The 21,347-nt window shown below is 36.9% G+C and overlaps 1 protein-coding gene across 2 annotated transcripts in view; it reads left to right on the plus strand.

Annotated features, from left to right (window-relative positions):
* The window catches only part of LOC111154675 (eukaryotic translation initiation factor 4 gamma 3), a 373,624-nt gene that overhangs the window by 103,540 nt on the left and 248,737 nt on the right, over positions 1 to 21,347 (plus strand). The window contains exon 2 of one of the 2 annotated variants that reach the window (XM_022514485.1): positions 20,309 to 20,437. The exons of the other annotated variant lie outside the window; for it this stretch is intronic. The gene's annotated coding sequence lies outside the window, so the exon portion shown is untranslated. The remainder of the gene's footprint in view (positions 1 to 20,308; positions 20,438 to 21,347) is intronic. 2 annotated transcript variants of the gene reach the window in all.

A 21,347-nucleotide genomic window follows, 5' to 3' on the forward strand; every position in this document is an offset into this window, starting at 1 on the left:
ACAAAGTGTAGATCATGCTTATTTTGTAAGATCCCTAAAAGGCATTTGGATTTTATTTGACATGCAGGAGCCATTGAAGGATTTCAGGTATGGATATAACATGATATAGATTTAAATTATAAAAATACTTTGATATTTATGGTATTAGTGGATGGATTGGAATTTGCAGTTTACATGGGGAGCAGTGGTTATACGTGGCTAGCGGGCTCCGGAACCCTGCAGATTGAATTCAGATATGGGCGCTTTCACATAGCAGTTGTTTGTGTCCTTGAGCACATTGCTTAACTCGTTTGTACCTCAGTTTCCTTTCTCATTGATAAAATGGAGATAGTTATTATATTCATCTCCAAAGGTCATTATGAAGGTTAAATGAGACATTCATTTAAAGCTGATTAAACCTGATACGTCATCATCATTCAGGTATTTAGCTGCAGCTGTGTCCCCTGTTACCACGCTGGTTTTACCACGGTTATAACAAGGACCAGGGAGTACTGACTGCTCTTACCATCCCTTTGAAATGACATCTGAACAACCTTAATGTAGTGTTAGAGAAACTGCTTATGTATTCCATAAGCAGTTTATTATTATTATTATTAATTATTAATAATGTGGCTTTTAAAACTTCAGTATCACACAAGATAATCTTTGGAATGTCTAAATTTATTAAAATAGTAAAGTAAGCTCTTTAATAAACTAATGTACATTTTAGAAAACTAAGAAAATTAGGGGATAAAATACTTGTAGTCTCATTACATGTGTTAAATACTGTTAACTCTTTTTATTTCCTCCTTTTGATCAATAACTGCCATACTGTTGGACATACTGCTTTATTTTTAATAATTCAATACAAATTTTTTTGGCTGAGATAATCGAATTTCAAGTGTTGCTAAGAATTATTGTAATTATAGATTGTCACCTAATTTTTATAAATTGGTTTTTAAAAAAGTAACAAAAATTGGCACTGTAGAAATGTAGTCAGTTGAGCTAAAGCATGTATTACTTTTATTTCCATGTAGAAAGGTTTTTTTTTATTGAAATGTAATTGACATATAGCATTGTAAATTTAAGGCATATAGCCTGTTGATTTGATACACTTTTATACTGCAATATGATTATCAGCATTACCTTAGGTAACACCTCCATCATGTCACATAATTATCATTCTTTTCTGTGGTGAGAACATTTAAGGTCTGGTCTTTTAACAACTTGCAAGTATGTAATATTGTTAACTATTATCACCGTCCTCTACATTAGATCCCAGAATCTTTGTTCAGCATTTCCCCAGTTCTTCAACTCCAGCCCCTGGTAATCAACATTCTATTCTTTGTGTCTATGAGTTTGTTTTATATTCCATATAAAAGTATTGTCATAAAGTATTGGTCTGTCGGGACGCCTGGGTGACTCAGTTGGGTAAGCCGCTGCCTTCGGTTCAGGTCATGATCCCAGGGTCCTGGGATCGAGTCCTGCATCTGGCTCCTTGCTCAATTGGGACCCTGCTTCTCTCTCTGCCTCTGCCTGCTGCTCTGCCTGGTTGTGTTCTCCCTCTCTCTCTCTCTGACAAATAAATAAATAAATAAATAAAATCTTAAAAAAAAAAAAAAAAGTATTGGTCTTTCGTGTGACTTATCTCACTTAGCATGATGCCCTCAAGATCGATCCATGTTGTCTCAGATGGCAGATTTCCTCTTCTAATGGCTAAGTGAAAAATGAGAGTGTGTACGTACACCACATCTTTATCCATTCATCTGATGTTGAAGTCGTTTCCATATCTTGCCTGTTGTGAATAGTGCTGCAATAAACATGGAGTGCACTTAACTTTTTTTTTTTTTTTTCAAGAGAGGGAGGGAAGGGAAAGGGTACAGGGAGAGAAGAAAGAGACTCATGCAGGCTCCACACCCAGTGTGGAGCTCCATAAGGGGCTAATCTCACGACCCAAGATCATGACCTGAGCTGGAATCCAGAGTTGGATGTTTAACCGACTGAGTCACCAGGCACCCCAGAGCTCACGTAACCTTTTTGGTATCTTGTTTTCATTTCTTTTGGATATATACCCAGATGTGGCATTGCTGAGTCACAGAGTCCTGCTGAATGTAAGCCTTGTATTAATTTTTAAAAAATAATGTTTCAAAAAAAAAATAATGTTTCCATGCAGCATGTGGCTCAAACTCACAATCAAGAATCAGATGTTCTGGGGTTCCTGGGTGGTTCAGTTGTTAAGCATCTGCCTTCAGCTCAGGTCATGATCTCAGGGTCCTGGGATTAAGCCCCGAATCTGGCTCCCTGCTCAGCAGGAAGCATGCTTCTCCCTCTCCCACTCCCCCTGCTTGTGTTCCCTCTCTTGCTGTGTCTTCTATCAAATAAATAAAATCTTAAAAAAAAAAAAAAAAAATCAGATGTTCTACTAACTGAGCCAGCTAGGCACTCCAAGCTTTGTATTATTTTGAGAAATCACCTTGGATTGAATTTTACAAAAATTTATAAGATATTTAGGATTGAGTATATTTCATCATTTCCTTAATTCTTCCTGGACTAATATCTTTAGAATGTTTGAAAGCTCATTCTTAGGATTCCTGGGTGGCTTAGGTGGTTGGTCTGACTTCAGCTCAGGTCATGATCTTGGGGTCCTGGGATCCAGCCAGTGTTGAGCCCTGTGCTTAGCAGGGAGTCTGTTTGTCCCTCTCCCTCTACTCCTCCCCCTGCTTGTGCTCACTTTCATTTTTTCTCAAATAAATATAATCCTTTTTATTTTTTAAAGATTCTTTACTATCACCAATAACATCACTCTTTTTTAGATAAATCTCATAGTCAGCCTCATGAAATGCTGAAATACTGATGCTGCTGCTGCTGAATTTTGTTATTAAAAATATCCTTGTTAATTAGGTCCAGTCTTTTTTCTATATTGACTTTCTTTCTAAACATGGAGTAGTTTTATTTATCTGTTACAAAATTTAAAATATGCTTGAAGTTTCTTTTCTGTAGCATTATAAATACATCTGAAAAACTGGCCCGTTGGAGCTTGCTATCAAGGGTTAAATATTGAAAAAGTGGCAGAGTACAAAGAATAATTGAGGTAAACCTAGTTTAGTAAATGTTTGTTGAGTGATAACTGTTCAAGATTTTGCATCAGACAGTATGGGAAAATGATGGTGGATACTGTGATTCTTGTCTTAAAGAGTTCTGATTTTACCAGGCAAGATAGTAATACATTGTTTTAAGTACATATTAGAAAATGAGGGCACATTAATAACTATATAACTTAGGACAAGTGTATGTAATTAAATAGTAAGTAACTTTATTGGTAGAGTTATCATGGGTTCTCATTAGGCAGAAGTACTTGGAGAAGTGGAGCATATAACTATTCATGAGAGAAATAAGAGGGCTAGATGGATTTTCAGCCATCAAGTGCAGATGGGCAGGTTTGGACTCTATCTTAGTGTGAGTAGGGATAAGTGAACGTATTCCAGTGAAGTCCACTACAACACTCAACATTTTTAGGATCAGGACTCTTGATCATTTTGATGAAAGCTAAGGATCTACTTTGCAGAACAGTGAACATATAAACATACATATTTTTACTGCAGTTTAAAAAGAGAGTCCCAGGATCCTTTGAATGTAGCAAAAGGACCCTCACAAGATTCCTTGCTTTAGTCTAGATTATGTTTCCTTTGCAAGGATGCTCTGTTGAACTCTGGTGCTGATTCTTAGTATAGGGAAGTAGCCTAGTTGTTACTTTATACATTGTACGTTAAATGGACCTGCCTTATTAAGGTTTTACCTACCCTCCATCTTGAAGTACCTGTTTTTAGCTTTTATATATGTGGACCTTATTTATATCCTGGTTTTTAAAAATTCTAGGTCTATTTTTCTTCCTGTCTTGGTATCTGCTGAGTAATGACATTTATGAAAATTAGGATTTCTTATTAATATTTAATGTAGGGGGCACCTGGGTGGTTCAGTTGTTAAGCTTCTGCCTTCGGCTCGGGTCATGATCCCAGAGTCCTGGGTTTGAGCCCTGCATCAGGCTCCCAGCTCAGCAGGAAGCCTGCTTCTCCCTCTCCCACTCCCCCTGCTTGTGTTCCCTCTCTCGCTGTGTCTCTCTCTGCCAAATAAATAAAATCTTTAAAAAAAAACCAAATATATATAAAATGTAGATTTGCTCATTAAATGTTAAATCACATACCTAATGAAAATATTATTTAATATGTATTTACCTCATTTTCTCCTTCAAAAGAATGATTAACCTTAAAGATATAAAAGTTGTTCTGTTGTTAAATGTCAGTTATTGCTTTTGACTTTCTCAGATAAAAAAATCATAGAAACAATTCACAAGACCTTTAATGTCAAAGAACTTTGAAAATGTTTCATTAAACTCGGATATTCCCTTCAGGTTCATTTATAAAGTATTATATGTACCGTTGTTAAAAGCAAAACAACTGATAGGGTCCAATTTAAAATAAAATGAGTCCTAAGAAATTGGACTGTCATAAGTAATTGTATGGTAAATGGAGTTGTAATTATTTCAAGGGAAAGAAAAAGGAAAAAAACCCCATAGATTTATTATCACTGTGAAGTTGGTGGCATGAATAGCAAGGTCATTTTTTCTGCAAGCTTTGATAGACGTTTAACTTCCACCTCATGCAGTTTCCCTTTTTATCTTTTAAAAGCACATTCTGGCTGTCAGGAATCCTGTAGGCAAGAGATTTGTGAAGGATTAGCATCTTTGTTCATTGTGTCATTCTTTGCTTGTTTAATTGCCATATAGCATGCAGAGCGTTCAATAAAAGGGTGTTTAATTTCTTTAACTGTTACACATCCCAGAGAACCTTTGACTGTGTTAGGAATTTTAAGATTTGTAAAATCAGCAGTATATTTTTAGTCTTTATTTGTTCAATTAGCATTTGTTAGTAACTTTTCAGAAAATTCAGAAAAATTAGCAATGTGAAATATTTATTTCAAATCTTTTAAATGATGGATTTATTTGAGAGTGCGTGTACAAATGCGGGAAGGGGCAGAGGGGGAGCATCTCAAGCAGGCTTCCCACCCAGGGCAGAGCCTGAGGCAGGGCTGGATCCCACAACCCATGAGATCATGATCTGAGCCGAAACCAAGAGTGGGATGCTCAACCAACTGAGCCATCCAAGCGCCCTTTATTTCAGACTTTTAAAGGCCAATTCAGAGAGTTTTCTCTTGATGAAGACATTTATCGAAAAGAAAAGTAAAGAGGTGTAACAGTGAGATGTATGACTAAAAGATTAGGCTGATTGATAGTCAGCTGGGTTGACTGGGAAGCTTTCTGGAAGAGGTCTTGATGCCAGTCTTTCTGAATATTGGCCAAACATTTTATCATAAATACTAAGTATTCTCCAGAAGAAGATAATAAATGACATCACAGGAAAAGGGTTTGAGAGAAGCTGACATTCTTCATGCTTATGTTTTGGGCTAGGATCTGGGGGAGAACAAGTAATAAGAGAGAGGGTTCATTTATTTTATGTTCTGTGATGATCTTTAACTCATCTTTCTCTGTAGGATCATGTATCATATGTCACCCGTGCCTTAGGTCTGTTCCAGAGCAACTTAATACTGATTTTGATAATGTAATTGAATTTATGTTTATATATAATTGAATACCAAGTTCTAAGTGCTAATACCTTGGAATTAAAAACAAATTCACTTACTGTGATTAGTTATATAAATGGTTCATTAGCACCTGAAAGATCAGCAAAAAGAAAGCAAACCAGAATTTGAAAGAAATTAAGTTGTAAAATGAAAAATAACTAATACCACTGCAGTTGTTAAATCTATACAGTAATCTCCCAACTGACATGCAGACTTGTCCAGGGTGGAAAACTAAGAGTTACTGGTTTTTATGTGTGAAGTTCGTTTTACTAAATGGTTGGATTATCTATTCATAGAATAAATACTCCTTAACCATTCTCTGTAGTTTTTTCCCAAGACAGCTATTCCTAATTTGATTAAGGTTTTACTACTGACTTGGGAAAAGACCTTGGAATCTTTTTTTTTTTTTCCTTTTAATTCCACTGTAGTTAAGATACAGTGTTGTATTAGCTTCAGTTGTACAGTGCAGTGATTCAACAATTCCCTACTCTGCTGCCGTCTTCCCTCTCAAAAGCAGGACCTTGGAATCTTAAGACAGTTTTCGAGGCTACTGTTAGCAATGAAGGAAATAAAAAATCCATTTGCTATCCTAGCCTAGTCCCTTTGTGTATATTAAGGCAGCACTGGGCACCTGAGTTGTTTTTGGTATCTGTGAGTTGATACTCTAAATCAATTTTACTGTCAAAAGAGCCAAATTATAAATGCTAAGATTTGGTGGAATTAATAATACAGTATTTATACTTAATCATCTGAGTGGCCACTTGTCTGCAGGAATTGTCATAAGTGCTTGTTATATCCTGTCCCTTTCTATAAGTATTATAGGGAGGCAAACAGATGATGAGAATCACCGTGATGATTGATTCTGCTTTGAGTGCAACATGGCAGCGAGGATAACGTGAACCTTGTTTTCTTTGGCTACATTTATTGGCTTAAGAGGATATCATAGGTCAATCTGGAAACCTTAACAACCAACCAAGTTCCAAAGAGCAGATTTTTGTTCACTATGAAATTGTGTGCCTGCTTTAAAAAAAAAACAAAAACAAAAAACTCAGAGAAAAGTATAAGAGGGAAAAGAAATGACCTATGTTCTTGCCACAAAAAGGATCATGCCACTCTTATTGACATGTTTCTTATAGTTGTTTTATTGTACACTTAAAAAAAACCTTCTGAAATTAATGTACCCATAATTTCATATTCCTCTTTCTTGCCCTAAAATTATAGGCATCTTCTTGTTAAAAAAGTCTTTCCAAATGTATATTTGAAGGATGTAATATATTTTTTACTGCTATAAATATCATGTTTAAATAATATTTATTTATTTAAGATTTTATTTATTTATTTGACAGAGAGACAGCGGAGAGGGAACATAAGCAGGGGGAGTGTGAGAGGAAGAAGCAGGCTTCCCACTGAGCAGGGAGCCCTATGCGGGGCTGGATCCCAGGAGCTTGGGATCATGATTGAATGGAAGACAGATGCTAAACAATTGAGCCACTCAAGCGCCCCTAAATAATAATTAAACAGCTGACTCCTGCCTTAATTTTCTTCTGATGAAATGATGCCAGTTTAGGAAAAAAACAAAATGAAAGTGTGAAGTGAATAAAAGTCCACCATTATCTTATCTCCCAGAGAAATACCTATAGAGAGTGAGAATTTTTCTAGATGTTTTATGTTTTTATATGCATATAAAATAGACATAGAAAAATTTACGATGCAGATATAACTTTAAAAACCTTCTGTTTATACTTAATATGTATTGCTTGTAAATTACATTTTTTGTTTTAGCATATCATGCATATCTTATCATGTCATTATAGAATTATACACATAGGGGACGCTTGGGTGGCTCACTTGTTGAGCGTCTTTCGGTTCTGGTCATGATTCCAGGGTCTTGGGATTGAGCCCCGAATCAGGCTCCCGCTCGGCGGGAAGCCTGCTTCTCCCTCTCCCACTTACCTTCTTGTGTTCCCTCTCTCGCTGTGTCTCTGTAAAATAAATAAATAAAATCTTAAGAAAAAAAAAAGAATTATACACATGGAATTATATATCCTCACTCCTATGATATTTTTAGTACCTTAGCTTCTTAATGGCTTGTATCATTAAAAAGAAAACTATATCATGAGATTTTTGGTTGTATTGAGAAGAAAGCAGTTTTAGGGGTGAAGATGTTCATAAAAATATTCCTTTTGTACTTTGATTTATAAAACTAATCATCTGTTGATGGGCATTTGGTGATTTTTATTTTTTTTAAATAATACTGTGATGAACATTCTTATCCTTGTCTATGGATCTTTATTATCTTGGTGATTTCTGTATGATAATTCCTTTTTTTAAAGATTTTATTTATTTGAGAGCAAGAGAGCATGTGCAGGGGAACAGCAGAGGAAGAGGGGGAAAGCAGAGGCCCTGCTGAGCAGGGAGCCAGATGTGGGGCTCGGTCCCAGGATCCTGAGACATGACCTGGGCTGAAGGCAGATGCTTGACTGACTGACCAGGCATCCCTTTACGATAATTGTTAACAGCTGGTTAACACTTACCCATCTATTTCACGAAAACAGAGAATGCATATGATTTTAAAAAAGCAAATAGTAGGGGTGCCTGGCTGGCAGAGCGTGTAGCTCTTGATCTTGGGGGTTGTGAGTTCAAGCTCCACGTTGGGTGCAGAGATTATTTAAAAATAAAGTCTTTTAAAAAAATAAAAATGCAAATAATATGGGAGGGTTTATAGTGCAAAGAAATAGTCCCCTGCTTACTCTTCACTGTCCAGTCTTTCCCTGAAGGGGCAGTCCTGCTTTTAGCTATTTTCGCATTTAGTTTCTCTGGTATTACCTCTGTATCTCTAAATAAAACAATTTTCTATTAGTGTTTGGTTTGTCATTACCCACTGACTCTTTGCTTTGAGGACTGGTGTGTTTCAGTTCTCTTTTACTCCTCCCTTCTTTCCTCTGTTTACTCTCAATGTAGTTAGGTCACGGTTTTGGTCCCCTAACAGCTAAGGAGATTTTTAGAGCATACAGTTTGGACACTTGATAGAAATCATATTCTATTCTATTCTGTTCTATTTTATTTATTTGTTTGTTTATTTAGAGAGAAAGTGTGAGGGGGGAGGGGCAGAGGGAGAAGGAGAGCGTGGAGCCCAACACAGGGGTTGCTTTCATGACCCTGAGATCATGACCTGAACCAAAGTCAGATACTTAGACCTGACTGAGCCACCCAGGCAACAGTCCTGTTTGCTCATCTGTTGCTTTTTGAACTCTTACTCTTTTTTTGTTTGATTTTTTTTCTCGTTTCACCTTTAAGAGAATTTCTATTGTTAACTCCTGTATTGAGGTAGAATGATAATCTCTGTGCTATCTTTCCCTTGAGATTTGCAGGAGCTCCTAAGTGGCCTCTGAATAAAGTAGACTAAACTTAAGGGAAACCATCTCTGTTTCTAATCCAAATATAGTTTTAGGTATGTTGTCAATCTTTCCCCTTGGGATTTTCTCCTTTGTACTGTTTGAACCTGACTTATGTAAAAGTACTGAAAATCTGGTTCTCAAACATAGGGGTGTTCCTTTTGGAACCGATGATCATTTCCTTAAAGAATCTTCCAACAGAGCATATAGGAATTTATTTCATTATACAGTTAGTCAATTAGTCCCTTTTCCACTAATCAGTGATTCAGTGTTACATTTCCCTTTTATCTTTTTTGACAAGGATTTCATGATTTGCTCATTGTTATGCTGCACTTTTTGCTGATTTGTTTCTGTGACCATATCAGTGAAGAAGATATAGTGAGTTAAAAAGTTTGTTATGGGGCGCCTGGGTGGCTCAGTGGGTTAAAGCCTCTACCTTTCAACTTGGGTCATGATCCCAGGGTCCTGGGGTTGAGCCCCACATCGGGCTTTCTGCTCAGCGGGGTGCCTGTGTCCCCCTCTCTCTTTCTGCCTGCCTCTCTCTGCCTACTTATGATCTCTGTCAAATAAATAAATAAAATCTTAAAAAAAAAAAAAAAAGTTTTGTTACCCCTCTGGTTTATGCAATTTGCTATCCCTCTAGCGTATACAATTCCTTTGTATGCTAGCATTGCTAAGAGAAACTGATATAAACCTTGTTTAATTCCAATTGAATATTTTTATATTCTAAAAATAGTCATTGTGCACATGTGTATTACAAACTCATGTACTTCATGTTTACAGATGAACTATATAGCAGGTTAAATTGTGTATTTAAAATGAAATTTATGGGGCGCCTGGTTGGCTGTGTTGATTAAGAGTCCGAATCTTGGTCATGATCTCAGAGTCCGAGGATTGAGTCGGGCATCAGTCGGGCGCTGCATTCTGGGTGGAGTCTGCTTGAGGGTTCTCTCTCTCCCCTGCGTGCAGGGGCACACACTCTCTCTCAAAAATAAATAAATAAATAAATAAATAAATAAATAAATAAATAATTTGTATCTTACAAAGATTTTTATGAACCTAATATTTAATTTATGGGTAGAAGTAGAATTTGCTTCCAGTTTTTCTGTATTAAGCATTATATTAGGTACTCCTTAAAATTTATCTCTAATCTTCAATACATACCTCTTAAGATTTCCTTATTTTATATGGTGGGAAAGTGAAACTTCGAGTTATTTGCCCATGGTAATACACCTGTTAAATGATAGAGCTGAAATTACGTATGGTTATATTTTCTCCAATGATATTTTCGGTACCTCAGCTTTTAACATATGAAAGAAGAATGGAAAAAAAACAACATGAATAGTAGTAACTAAGATAGAGATATTGCTAAGTTTGCTGTTGTGTCAGTGAAGCCCATGATCTGAAGTTCAGATTAGGTGAGTAGGAGAAAGTACTTCAAAGTTGGCCACATCTTTTCCTGCAGTTAGATGTGGTTCTTCATAGTTTTCTTGTTGATGCCTTCAGTTACTGGGATGTATTGCAGGTAGAAAGTACAAGTCATCTCTGAAACTCTTGATTAAAGTTGTTATTTCTCAAATTGGTTTTTTTTTTTCCCCAAAGAAAAAGATTTTATTTTATTTATTTGTCAGAGAGAACACAAGCAGGGGGAGTGGTAGGCAGAGGGGAGTAGGAAAAGCAAGCTCCCTGGACTCCCCGCCGAACAGGGAGCCTGATGTGGGACTTGATCCTGGGATGACCCAGGCCGAAGGCAGATGCTTAACTGACTGAGCCACCCAGGCATCCCACAAATTTTTTTTTTAGTTGAATCCTGTGTGAAAATCATCTCCTTTCCCACTACCTAGTTTGTTTCCTCAGCTCCAGCTTCTGTCTCTTATCTCTCAACTTTATTGAGATAAAATTCAATATCCTGTAACTCACCCATCTAAAATCTGCAGTTCACTGGATTTCATCATGTTGAGAGTTGCACAGTCATAAATACAGTCAGTACTGGGACATTTTCATTACTCCAAAAAGAAATCCTGTTTCCCTTATTAGCCCATCATCCCCAGCCAGCCCTAGGTAGCCCCTAATCTACTTTCTATCTCTTACAGATTTGCCTGGACATTTCATATAAATGGAATCATATAGTATCTTGTCCTTTGTGATGACTTATGTCTCTTAGCATAATGTTTTTATCACTGAATAATATCTGTTGTATGGATCTACCATATTTGTTTTATCTATTGGTAAGTAACTCTAGATGGTTGATATTTGAGTTATTTCCACTTTTCAGCTGGTATGGATAATGCTGCTTTGAACATTTATGTACACTTTTTGTGTCAACATTTAGCTTCTCTCCTCATTACAAAATAGAAAAGAAGTGAGATTTTAAAATTTCAGCGGCTCCTCTTGGCTGAAAAGAAGAAATTAAAATATCTTAGTGAGGATTCTGTAGTTTTTCACAACTTGGCTATAAAATCAGGCTGTAATAATACCAGTCCCATTTCTCTCTGTTTAACTCTCTCTCTCTCCTCCGCAGACCCTTTTCAAAGAGAACCCTTTTCCAGTTTGCAGAACATGTTTTGCCTTCTTACCTCTGAAGCCATTAACTTTCTTTTTGATATCCTGTTTCTAATTCTTGGTCTGAACTGAAGCTTTTTACCTCTCAAGATACAATTCAGGTGTCACCAGACCTTGGCAAAGTTTCAGACCTGGTTACTTCTGGTTTTCAGCAGTACTTTTAATGTACATCAAATAGTAATTATCACAGGATTTGTTTCTTTATTTACCTGTGACTTCCTTTCTGTTGGAGCTCCTTTCAGACAAGAAGTATTTTATCTCTATAGCTTAATACAGACCTTGATGGAGCATTGAAGCTTACAGTTGACTTAAGAGAGAGGATGGGGTGCCTGGGTGGCTTAGTTGGTTAAGTGACTGCCTTCGGCTCAGGTCATGATCCTAGAGTCCCAGGATCGAGTTCTGTATCAGGCTCCATGCTCAGCAGGAAGTCTGCTTTTCCCTGTGACGTTCCCCCTCTTGTGCTCGCGCGCTCTCTCTCTCTCTCTCTCTCTCATTCTCTCCTTCTCAAATAAAGAAATAAAATCTTTAAAAAAAAAAGGATTTAAAATTAGGGATTGTATCAGATTGGTTTGTATTATGATCTCTGCGTGGTATTTTTTCTGTTTTTTATATTCTGTTTCAGTATCAGTAGACCCAATATTTTTTAAGAAATTGTTTTCTGTTATACCTCAATTACAAACAATACTGAAGCAACCTAAGGAAAAAAAAAATCTGTTGTTATGTCTTCTTTTTCCCTGTGGTCCTATGTCCTTATTGATCCTAGGACTGCTGAAATTGGCTTAGTCACCTCTGTAATTCTGAGATTCTGAACTTTTTTTTTTTTTAAGATTTTATTTATTTATTTGAGAGATAGAGATCTACAAGTAGGAGGAGAGGCAGGGAGAGAGAGAGAGGAGGAAGCAGGCTCCCCGCTGAGCAGAGAGCCCGATGCGGGGCTCCATCCCGGGACCCTGGGATCACGACCCAAGCCGAAGGCAGAGGCTTTAACCCACTGAGCCACCCAGGCGCCCCGAGATTCTGAACTTTTTAAAAAAAGATTTTATTTATTGATTTTGAGAGAAAGAGAGCAAGAAAGAACACGAGAAGGGGGAGGGTTCAAGGGGAGGGAGAAGCAGACTCCCTGCTGAGCAAGGAGCCCATCCCAGGCCCCTGTGATCTTGACTTGAGCTGAAGGCAGACACTTAACCTACTGACCCTCAGGCATCTCCTGAGACTCTGAATTTTTTAAAATTTTAGTTTAGGATATTACTGATTTACTCTATGATAATCTTGTCTTGCTTTATGACTGAGCCATCCAGGTGCCCCTCTCTTCTTTCTTCTTGGTTAGGTGGGCATTGGTAGTGATAATGTCAGAGAGAATGTGAAAAATGTCATGATATTAAGGAAAGTTTTTTAGTGTCCTGTATGATGCTCCTTTTTGGTTGAGTATGCCTGCTTTTATGTATTTCCTAGTCTCTCTAATAAATATCTGTAAATAGTGGGAAACAAATGGTCTGAAGGAAACACTAGTATGATATGAAAAACTAAGAGGGAAAACAATTTACCCATCCAGCTGCTAGCGGGTCATAGTATTGAAAGTAACCAAGTAAGGAAAGCTTTTGCAATCTTTCCAGTCTTCCCCAAATTGAACCTGGTTATTTCTATATGGGAGCTGAAGCTCTTGGAATGTTTTCAGATGACCTCACTTAATGAACTTTATCAAAGTTAAAAAAAAAAAGTAATGACTTTATGGTTTACCTTTATATTTTCAAAAGATCCTTTAATTTATATTGGTCAGCAATCACCAAATATTGATTTTTTTAGGAAATTTTTTTAAGGTAGAAGTCTTGAATGAAAATTAACTAGTGAGCTGAAGTTTTCACAGAGTCACAGTTTTAGAGGTTCCCTCTCTTGTGCCAAAATTTTTTTTATATATACTTTCTACTCTGTAACGACATATTATAACTTATATTAATGTGACTAATATTTTATTCCAGCTACTGGGTAGTTTGCTTGTTTTTGCCTTTAGTCCTTTTTAGGAAGTAGAAGGTATTAAAATGTGCATGCATAAAAGTGCAGAAAATTAAAAGACTTAAACAAATCATTTTAGGCAGAAATTGTGTATCACCTCCCAGGTACAAAAAATTAAATAGTGTATGGTCTTTTCTGTTAACAACTCCCTCTCTTCTCAAAGTAATGTATCGGCTTTTAAAAAAAATGTCCCTGCTTTTATTGACAGTTTGTCATCCATGTATTTCTAAACTAATTTAGTCAAATGCTTTCTTCTTTGGAACGTCTCGGGAATCATACTGTGTATATTCTTTATGGTTTATGAGAGTCATTCAGGTTGTAGTGTGTTGCTGTAGTTTTTCATTGAATTTCTGTACAGGAAGATCTTGCATTATTGCTCCATCCTCCTGTTAATGAACAGGTATATTACTTCTAGTTTTTGCTTTCTAAGAGCAATACAACTATGAACATTTTTGTACATGTGCCTTGTTGCACATTTTCCTGTTTCTCACAGATGTATAGCTAGGAATGGAGTAGCTAGATCATAGGGTATGCCTACTTTCATAGTTAGTAGCTAGTACCACATTCTTTCCCAAAATGGTTGTACAAATTTATATTCCCACCAGCAAATGAATGAGAATTCTAGAAGCTGCCTGTTGTTGCCAAGGCAAAAATATATCTTTCTTCTTCTTCTTCTTTTTTTGTTTTTTTAAAGATTTTGTTTATTTATTTGACAGAGAGAGACACATTGAGAGAGGGAACACAAGCAAGGGGGTAGAAGAGGGAGAAGCAGGCCTCCCGCTGAGCAGGGAGCCCAATGCGATATGGGGCTCGATCCTAGGATGCCGGGATCATAACCCGAGCCAAAGGCAGCTGCTTAACGACCGAGCCACCCAGGCACCCAAAAAATATAGTATCTTTAAAAAATGCAAAAGTTTATTGGGCATATTATCTTTTAAACTTTAATGCAATGCACCAGTGTACTTCATGAAATTGTTGATTAATTTTGCTTTGGATTAATATTACATGAAAGACAATAATCTTTTTTGCTTTGGAATTGGTTAAGCATTGTCATAATCAGCTATTTTATACCTCTTCCCTGCCTCCGTAATTGAGATGGTAGTAATATGTGTGAAATAATGTTTTTTTCCTTCTATGAAAACTTTTTTCCTCTACCTTTGAAGTACATGAATTTTAACAGTATGATCTGAGATGGAATAATTTAGCCAGGAGGAAGAAACTCCAGTCAGATATTAAAAGTTTTAATAATCATTTATTTAGGAATATTTTGAAAGAGGTATTCAAACTTGTGTGTAACTTTGATTTTTGTCCCCAACAACTTCATTAGTCCTGTGCCATTTTCTTGGGTTAGGCTTGTATTAACTACTTATATTTTTTTTTTTAAGATTTTATTTATTTATTTGACAGAGAGAGAGAGAGAGACCACAAGTAGGCAGAGAGGCAGGCAGAGAGAGAGTGGGGGAAGCAGGCTCCCTGCCGAGCAGAGAGCCGACGTGGGGCTCGATCCCAGGACTCCGAGATCATGACCTGAACTGAAGGCAGAGGCTTAACCCACTGAGCAGCCCAGGCGCCCCACTGCTTACATTTTGTATAATTTCTAATTGAAGGTGGTAAACCCTTTTTCCCTGGCAAAGATATTAAGCTCTATAATACACTAAAAGCAAACGTATAGTGTGTTGTGCAGTGTGACACTTGTAATAGGGGTCTTTTTGCATTAAGCAGAGCACAATTACAGGTCAAAGATTTATTGCATGGAGCAGCTTGTTTCTAGGGAAAAAATGTCTTTTAAAGACTTCTATTTGACAGTGAGAGAGAGAGAGAGAGAGAGAGCGAGAGCGAGCGTGCCCAAGCACCAGGAGCAGTTGGCAGAGGGAGAGGGAGAAGCAGGCCCTTGCTAAGCAGGGAGTCTGATGCAGAGCTCTATCCCAGAACCCCAGGATCATGACCTGAGCCGATGGCAGATAATTAACCGACTGAGCCACCGAGGTGCCCCTAGGAAAAATTTAGAATGATATGATTTTTGTGATTCTCCTACTTTTTTTTTTTTTTTGAAAGTTTCTCTCAGAAGCAAATCATTGAAGGGAGCAGCATTGGTTTCATCTTTTTTCTGATGGGGAGTGGGGTAATTTGCCATCTTCCAAAATTCAGTCACGTGTCCTTTTTATTACTTCCTTGTAGATAATGCCTACCTATGTGAACATTTTTATTTCCTTCAGAGGTTCCTCAGAGGGGGCGCTTCGGCAGGTCATGGGTCTTGGAGGATTTCAGACTGTGGCCAGAGATGGTTCCTGTGCTCTCTGGCCACATGGACTGCCTGGTCACCTGGCCCTGCTCTTTCTGTCCTCTCCTCCCCACAGACCTCAGCTTCCATCCCTGGCAGAGAGATGTCAGCACTGCACACCAGCCGCTACCCTTCTCCTATTATTTGATACAGATTTATTTTCTCTGGGTTGTTTTCATTAGTAGAAACCCCCAATTCTAGGAGGGAGTGCCCTATAGAATATACGATACTGAAGGATTTCTGCAGTTTGTCATAGCCATTTGGGAATGGGAAAGGTTGCACACCACAGGAATATTTGCCTGTGCAGGTTGTTTTTCATTAGTGCTTGTTTAAGGAAATTTTTTTTAATGATTTTATTTATTTATTTGAGAGAGAGAGAGAGCATGAGAGGAGAGAGAGATCAGCGGGAGAAGCAGACCCCCCGCTGAGCAGGGAGTCTGATGCGGGACTCGATCCCAGGACTCCAGGATCATGACCTGAGCCCAAGGCAGTTGCTTAGCCAACTGAGCCACCCAGGCGCCCCTGTTTAAGGAAATTTTTAATGTAGTAATAGCACAATACTCTTGGCTTTGGCAAATGCTGTGCTGTATCTCTTTCTCTCAAACATTTGTATTTTTTTTTCCAAACATTTGTATTTTATTGGCTGACCTTAATACCCTTAAAAAGTACACTCAAGTAGTTTTCAGGCAAAAATGAATGAGATGAACACTAACCTTTATCTGAAATCATTCATGTGGGTTTTTTTTCCATCTTCATCAGTATATAGAAGAAACGCTTTACAGTTCTAAAAAGTATATTTTTTTCTTTTTTATTCTGATTATTTTACATATTCATTTCTATTGATAACAGCCCACATCTATATATTTTTTATGGCTTTAGTCCACTTGTTACTATCTTTTCCTGTTACTTGCTATTTCTACCTTTTTTGCTATCATGTGTAGTACTGCTGGATAGATCTTTGAAGTTCCTAATTTTTGAGGTGAGATTATTTCTTTAGAAGATTTGTACCCCAAATTGGAATCACTTTTTGGGTGGTTTTAATGCAGTTGTGACACACTGCTCTGTAGTTTTGGAGACAAGGTAAACTCATTCAGAGTACCTACCTATATTCTGTTTCTTAGATACCTACAAGTAGGGTCAAGTTTTGTGTGTGTGTGTGTGTGTGTGTGTGTGTGTGTGTGTGTGTGTGTGTGTTTGTTTTTGTTTTTTTGTAAATTTTACTTTTGTTATTAATGACATGTATGAGTACTATGTTTTAATATTCTTTTTTTTAAAGTTTTATTTATTTATTTGACAGAGAGAGACATCGTGAGATAGGGAACATAAGCAGGGGGAATGGAAGAGGGAGAAGCAGGCTTCCTGCTGAGCAGGGACCCCAATGCGGAGCTCGATCCCAGGACCCTGGTTGGGATCATGACCTGAACCGAAGGCAGATGCCCAGTGACTGAGCCACCCAGGCGCCCGTATTTTTTTTTTTTTTTTTTAAGATTTTATTTATTTGTTAGCAAGAGAGCACAAGCAGGGGGAAGGGCAGAAGCAGAGGGAGAAGCAGGCTCCCACTGAACAAGGAGTGTGATGTGGGACTGGATCCCAGGATCCTGGGACCATGACCCAAGCTGAAGGCATATGCTCAAGCCACCCAGGTGTCCCAATATTTATTCTTAATAGCAATTTATTTTTTATATTTTCCTATATTATTAATGATATATTATCCTCAGTAAACTTAATCTTTGTTTTATCAGGATGAATTGAAGATTTGACGTAACATGGATTTTATATAGCTAATAACTTACTAGTTTTCACTTTCATTGCATGAATTTCTTTTTTTAATGTTTAAATATATATCCATTTTGATGTTTTACTTTAGCTATATATTTAAAGTAATTTATTCTAAAACATGTGAAATAAGATACATTTATAAAACCTAGTCAAGGAGAAATTTGGTTGCAAGAATTCATTTCTAGTTATTGTTTTTCTAAAGTAGATGTTTAAATGGTAATCCAGTTTTTGTCCTTTGAAAAATTTTTCTGAGGCTTATAAATGCAGTAGCATTTGACAGTAAACCTTGTGTCCATATAAGTGTAATTTAAAAAAAAAATTTTTTTTAAATTTATTTATTTGACAGAGAAAGATCATAAGTAGGCAGAGAGGCAGGCAGAGAGAGAGAGAGGAGGAAGCAGCCTCTCCGCTGAGCAGAGAGCCCGATGTGGGACTCGATCCCAGGACCCTGAGATCACGACCTGAGCCGAAGGCAGTGGCTTAACCCACTGAGCCACCCAGGCGCCCTATATAAGGGCGCCTTTTCCAATTCAAAATTGGAAAAGTTTTTAAAGAAAATCATAGAGCTATTCAAAAAACAAGAAAAATTAAATGCAATTACTTTAAGTCTTAAACTTTGGTTAGCATTATTCATACCTCTTTTAGCCTTTAAGCTTTTTGCTTCTAGTTAGTTCTCTGTTAATCCATTTAATTTGACAGTGGGGCAGGTAGCTGAGCCTGTGGGTATTTAAAGCGGTTTTATTTATTTATTTATTTTTAAAGATTCTATCTATTTATTTGACTGACAGAGATCACAAGTAGGCAGAGAGGCAGTCAGAGAAGCAGGCTCCCTGCCCAGCAGAGGGCCGGATGACACGGGGCCCAATCCCAGGACCCTGGGGTCATGACCCTAGCCAAAGGCAGAGGCTTTAACCCACTGAGCCACCCGGGTACCCCTAAAGCCGTTTTAGATAGACATAGGGATTCTAAAGTTAAGTTACTGGGGAGTAGACTTTCTTCAGAGCTTCTGACTTTGTGAATTCCAGGAAAAGCTGATACCATTTGAAAACCACTTTACTTTCGATCTGGGGAGAGTTTTCAACTGTGAGGGAAATCAGGGAATCTAAGAACTTAGATGGAGAAAATACCTAATCAAATGTTATCATTTCTTTGAATTATGAAGTTAGGCAAAAACTGTCACTAGTTCTTATTTTTTTTTAATGCATAAGTAAAGAACACATATGTTACTATACCACAAATTTACCTTAGTATTTTAATATCTACATTTCAATATAATTAGTCATTAGCCTATGTATTTTATGCATTTCAAAATATTCGAGGAGAGGTCTGTAGTTTCCACTAGATTGTAAAAGGTTTCATGGCCTCCCCCCAAAATTTGAGAACCTCACCTTAAGGAGAATAAATTCTTTTATATTTGATGACAATAGAATTACCCCCCATTCATGGGCATTTTCCAAACTCAGTGATAGTCTGGATTAGATTGTGTTAGAGATGAGCTGGCTAGGGTTGATTGCTAGGCTTTAGGAAGTGGCCTGGGTAAATTGTTTTCATTTCCATCATAGGTTGATGGACACTTTATTGCCAATGATAAGTGGGAAAATAATTTTTGTTTACTTAAAAACGTATGTAATTATTTTTCTATACAAATTCATGACTTTGAACTATATTAGAAAATAAAAATGAGAAAAAAATACCTGTAATGCTTTCTGTTAAGATATTTGTATATCTTCTTACAGATCTTTTTATTTTTATTATTTATTTATTTTTTCCTTACAGATCTTTTTAATATAATACATATATCTATGAGTATGTATATATGTGTGTGCACTTTATATATACACATGTACGTTAGACATAGAATGGAGGCAAAGTTATATGTATAGAAATATACACACATGTGACTATACATGTATATTTAGGTGTACTCTATAAGTTGCCCCATTTTTTTCAGTTTTATTGAGGTATATCTTCATAATATAAAATTCACCTTTTTAGTGTGCAGTTCTGGGAGTCTTGACAAACTCCTAGAGACATGTATTTCCCACTATAGTCAAAATACAGAACGGTTACTTCACTCTACAAAACAATGTTGTGCCCCTTCTGTAGTCATCTTCTTTCCCTTGCAATTGTTTATTTCTTTTTTGTTTCTTTTACAAAATGTCACATAAGTGGCATTGTACAGCATGTAATTTACGTTTACCTTCTTGCATTTAGCATGATTTTCCTTAAGGTTTTTGGTTTTATTATTTTTCATACAGATTTTATTTATTTATTTGAGAGAGAGTATGAACAGAGGGAAAGGTAGACTGACAAGCAGACTCCAAGCTGAGCAGGGAGCCTGACGGAGGGCTCCATCCCAGGACCCTGAGATCATGACCTGAGCCGAAGGCAGATGCTTAACTGCTGAGCTGTGCATGTGCTCCTAATGTTTTTGGTTTTAGATTATGCTTCAGGAATCTTTTATCAAACTGATGATAATAGTCCTTTTTCCCCTAATCATTCTGTTGCTCCATTTTGAAATTTTAAGTCTTTAGTCGGTCTGACACTTATTTTAGTATGAATTGTGAGGTAGAGAATTCAATTTGAAAAATTAACCAGTTCAGCAATATTTATTAAGATTGGGTGACTAGTATAAAGCTCTTACTAAATATTGATTTCCTCACAGGTAACACAAGTAGCAAGACAACCGGGACCCCCGACCCCTTCCCCTTATTCAGCACATGAAATAAGTAAGGGGCATCCAAATCTTGCGGCAACGCCCCCGGGACATGCATCGTCCCCTGGACTCTCTCAAGTAAGAAAAACTTTGTTTTTAAAGAAATTTACATATAAAAGTAGTTTTTCTGGTTTTCTGAAGCAAATTTCTGAGAAGTAACATACAACATTATTTGAAGAATAGTTTTTATTTATGTTTTGTAATTTTTTAGACCTACCTCTCATAATCGTGGCTACTGACGGTTTTATACAGTTATATTTACTGTCATTCAAAATGAACTATCATTGATACTTAGTTTCCCTTTTTTGTTGTTGAGGAAATTAGAGTATGGGTTATAGAGGCCATTTAAAAAACCGCGCAAATCGCTTGTTTGCTTTCTAGTGTATAATCTGCTAGTTTTCCTTCTCTCTTTTTGGTGGAGTGGTGGTGGTTATTTTCTGTTTAAAAAGAAATGGGTGTTTTTACCTCTTAGAGCAATTGTAGTGGGCTTCTTTGTTGGTTTGGTTTTTGATTTCATAAATAGGTTATTGGACCTTCTTAGGCTTAAAATTATATTGGATCGTTAAAGAATGTTAACTTCATAGTGTATTTCCAATTAACAGGTGCAGGGGACATTGAAACCCTGTTGTAAGAAGTCACCGTGGGTCCCCTTCATTTTAAGCCATTTCCCAAGATACTGATTAGCTTGTACCATTCCACCCTTATATGCTTGTTTGGGCTTTGTTGTGGTTAAGAGCATGCTAGAATTATGAAGTCTCTTACTGGAATGTGGAGAGAGTCAAGCTAACTGACCCATGCTGTTTGAGACTGTCAGTGTTTATACATAACAACTGCACCTTTTAATAATGAAAATTTATTATTTTCAATTGTTGCTTCCATATTTTAGGCTTTTTAGAACTTACGTAATAAGAGGTAAAATATTACTTATTCAAAGTAGTGCTAAAAACTGGTGATTGTGTTACAGGGCTGATTTTTGTTTATTTAAAGA

Source organism: Enhydra lutris, unplaced genomic scaffold (assembly GCF_002288905.1).
Source record: "Enhydra lutris kenyoni isolate GAN:26980312 unplaced genomic scaffold, ASM228890v2 scaffoldscaffold38, whole genome shotgun sequence".
NCBI lineage: Eukaryota > Metazoa > Chordata > Mammalia > Carnivora > Mustelidae > Enhydra > Enhydra lutris.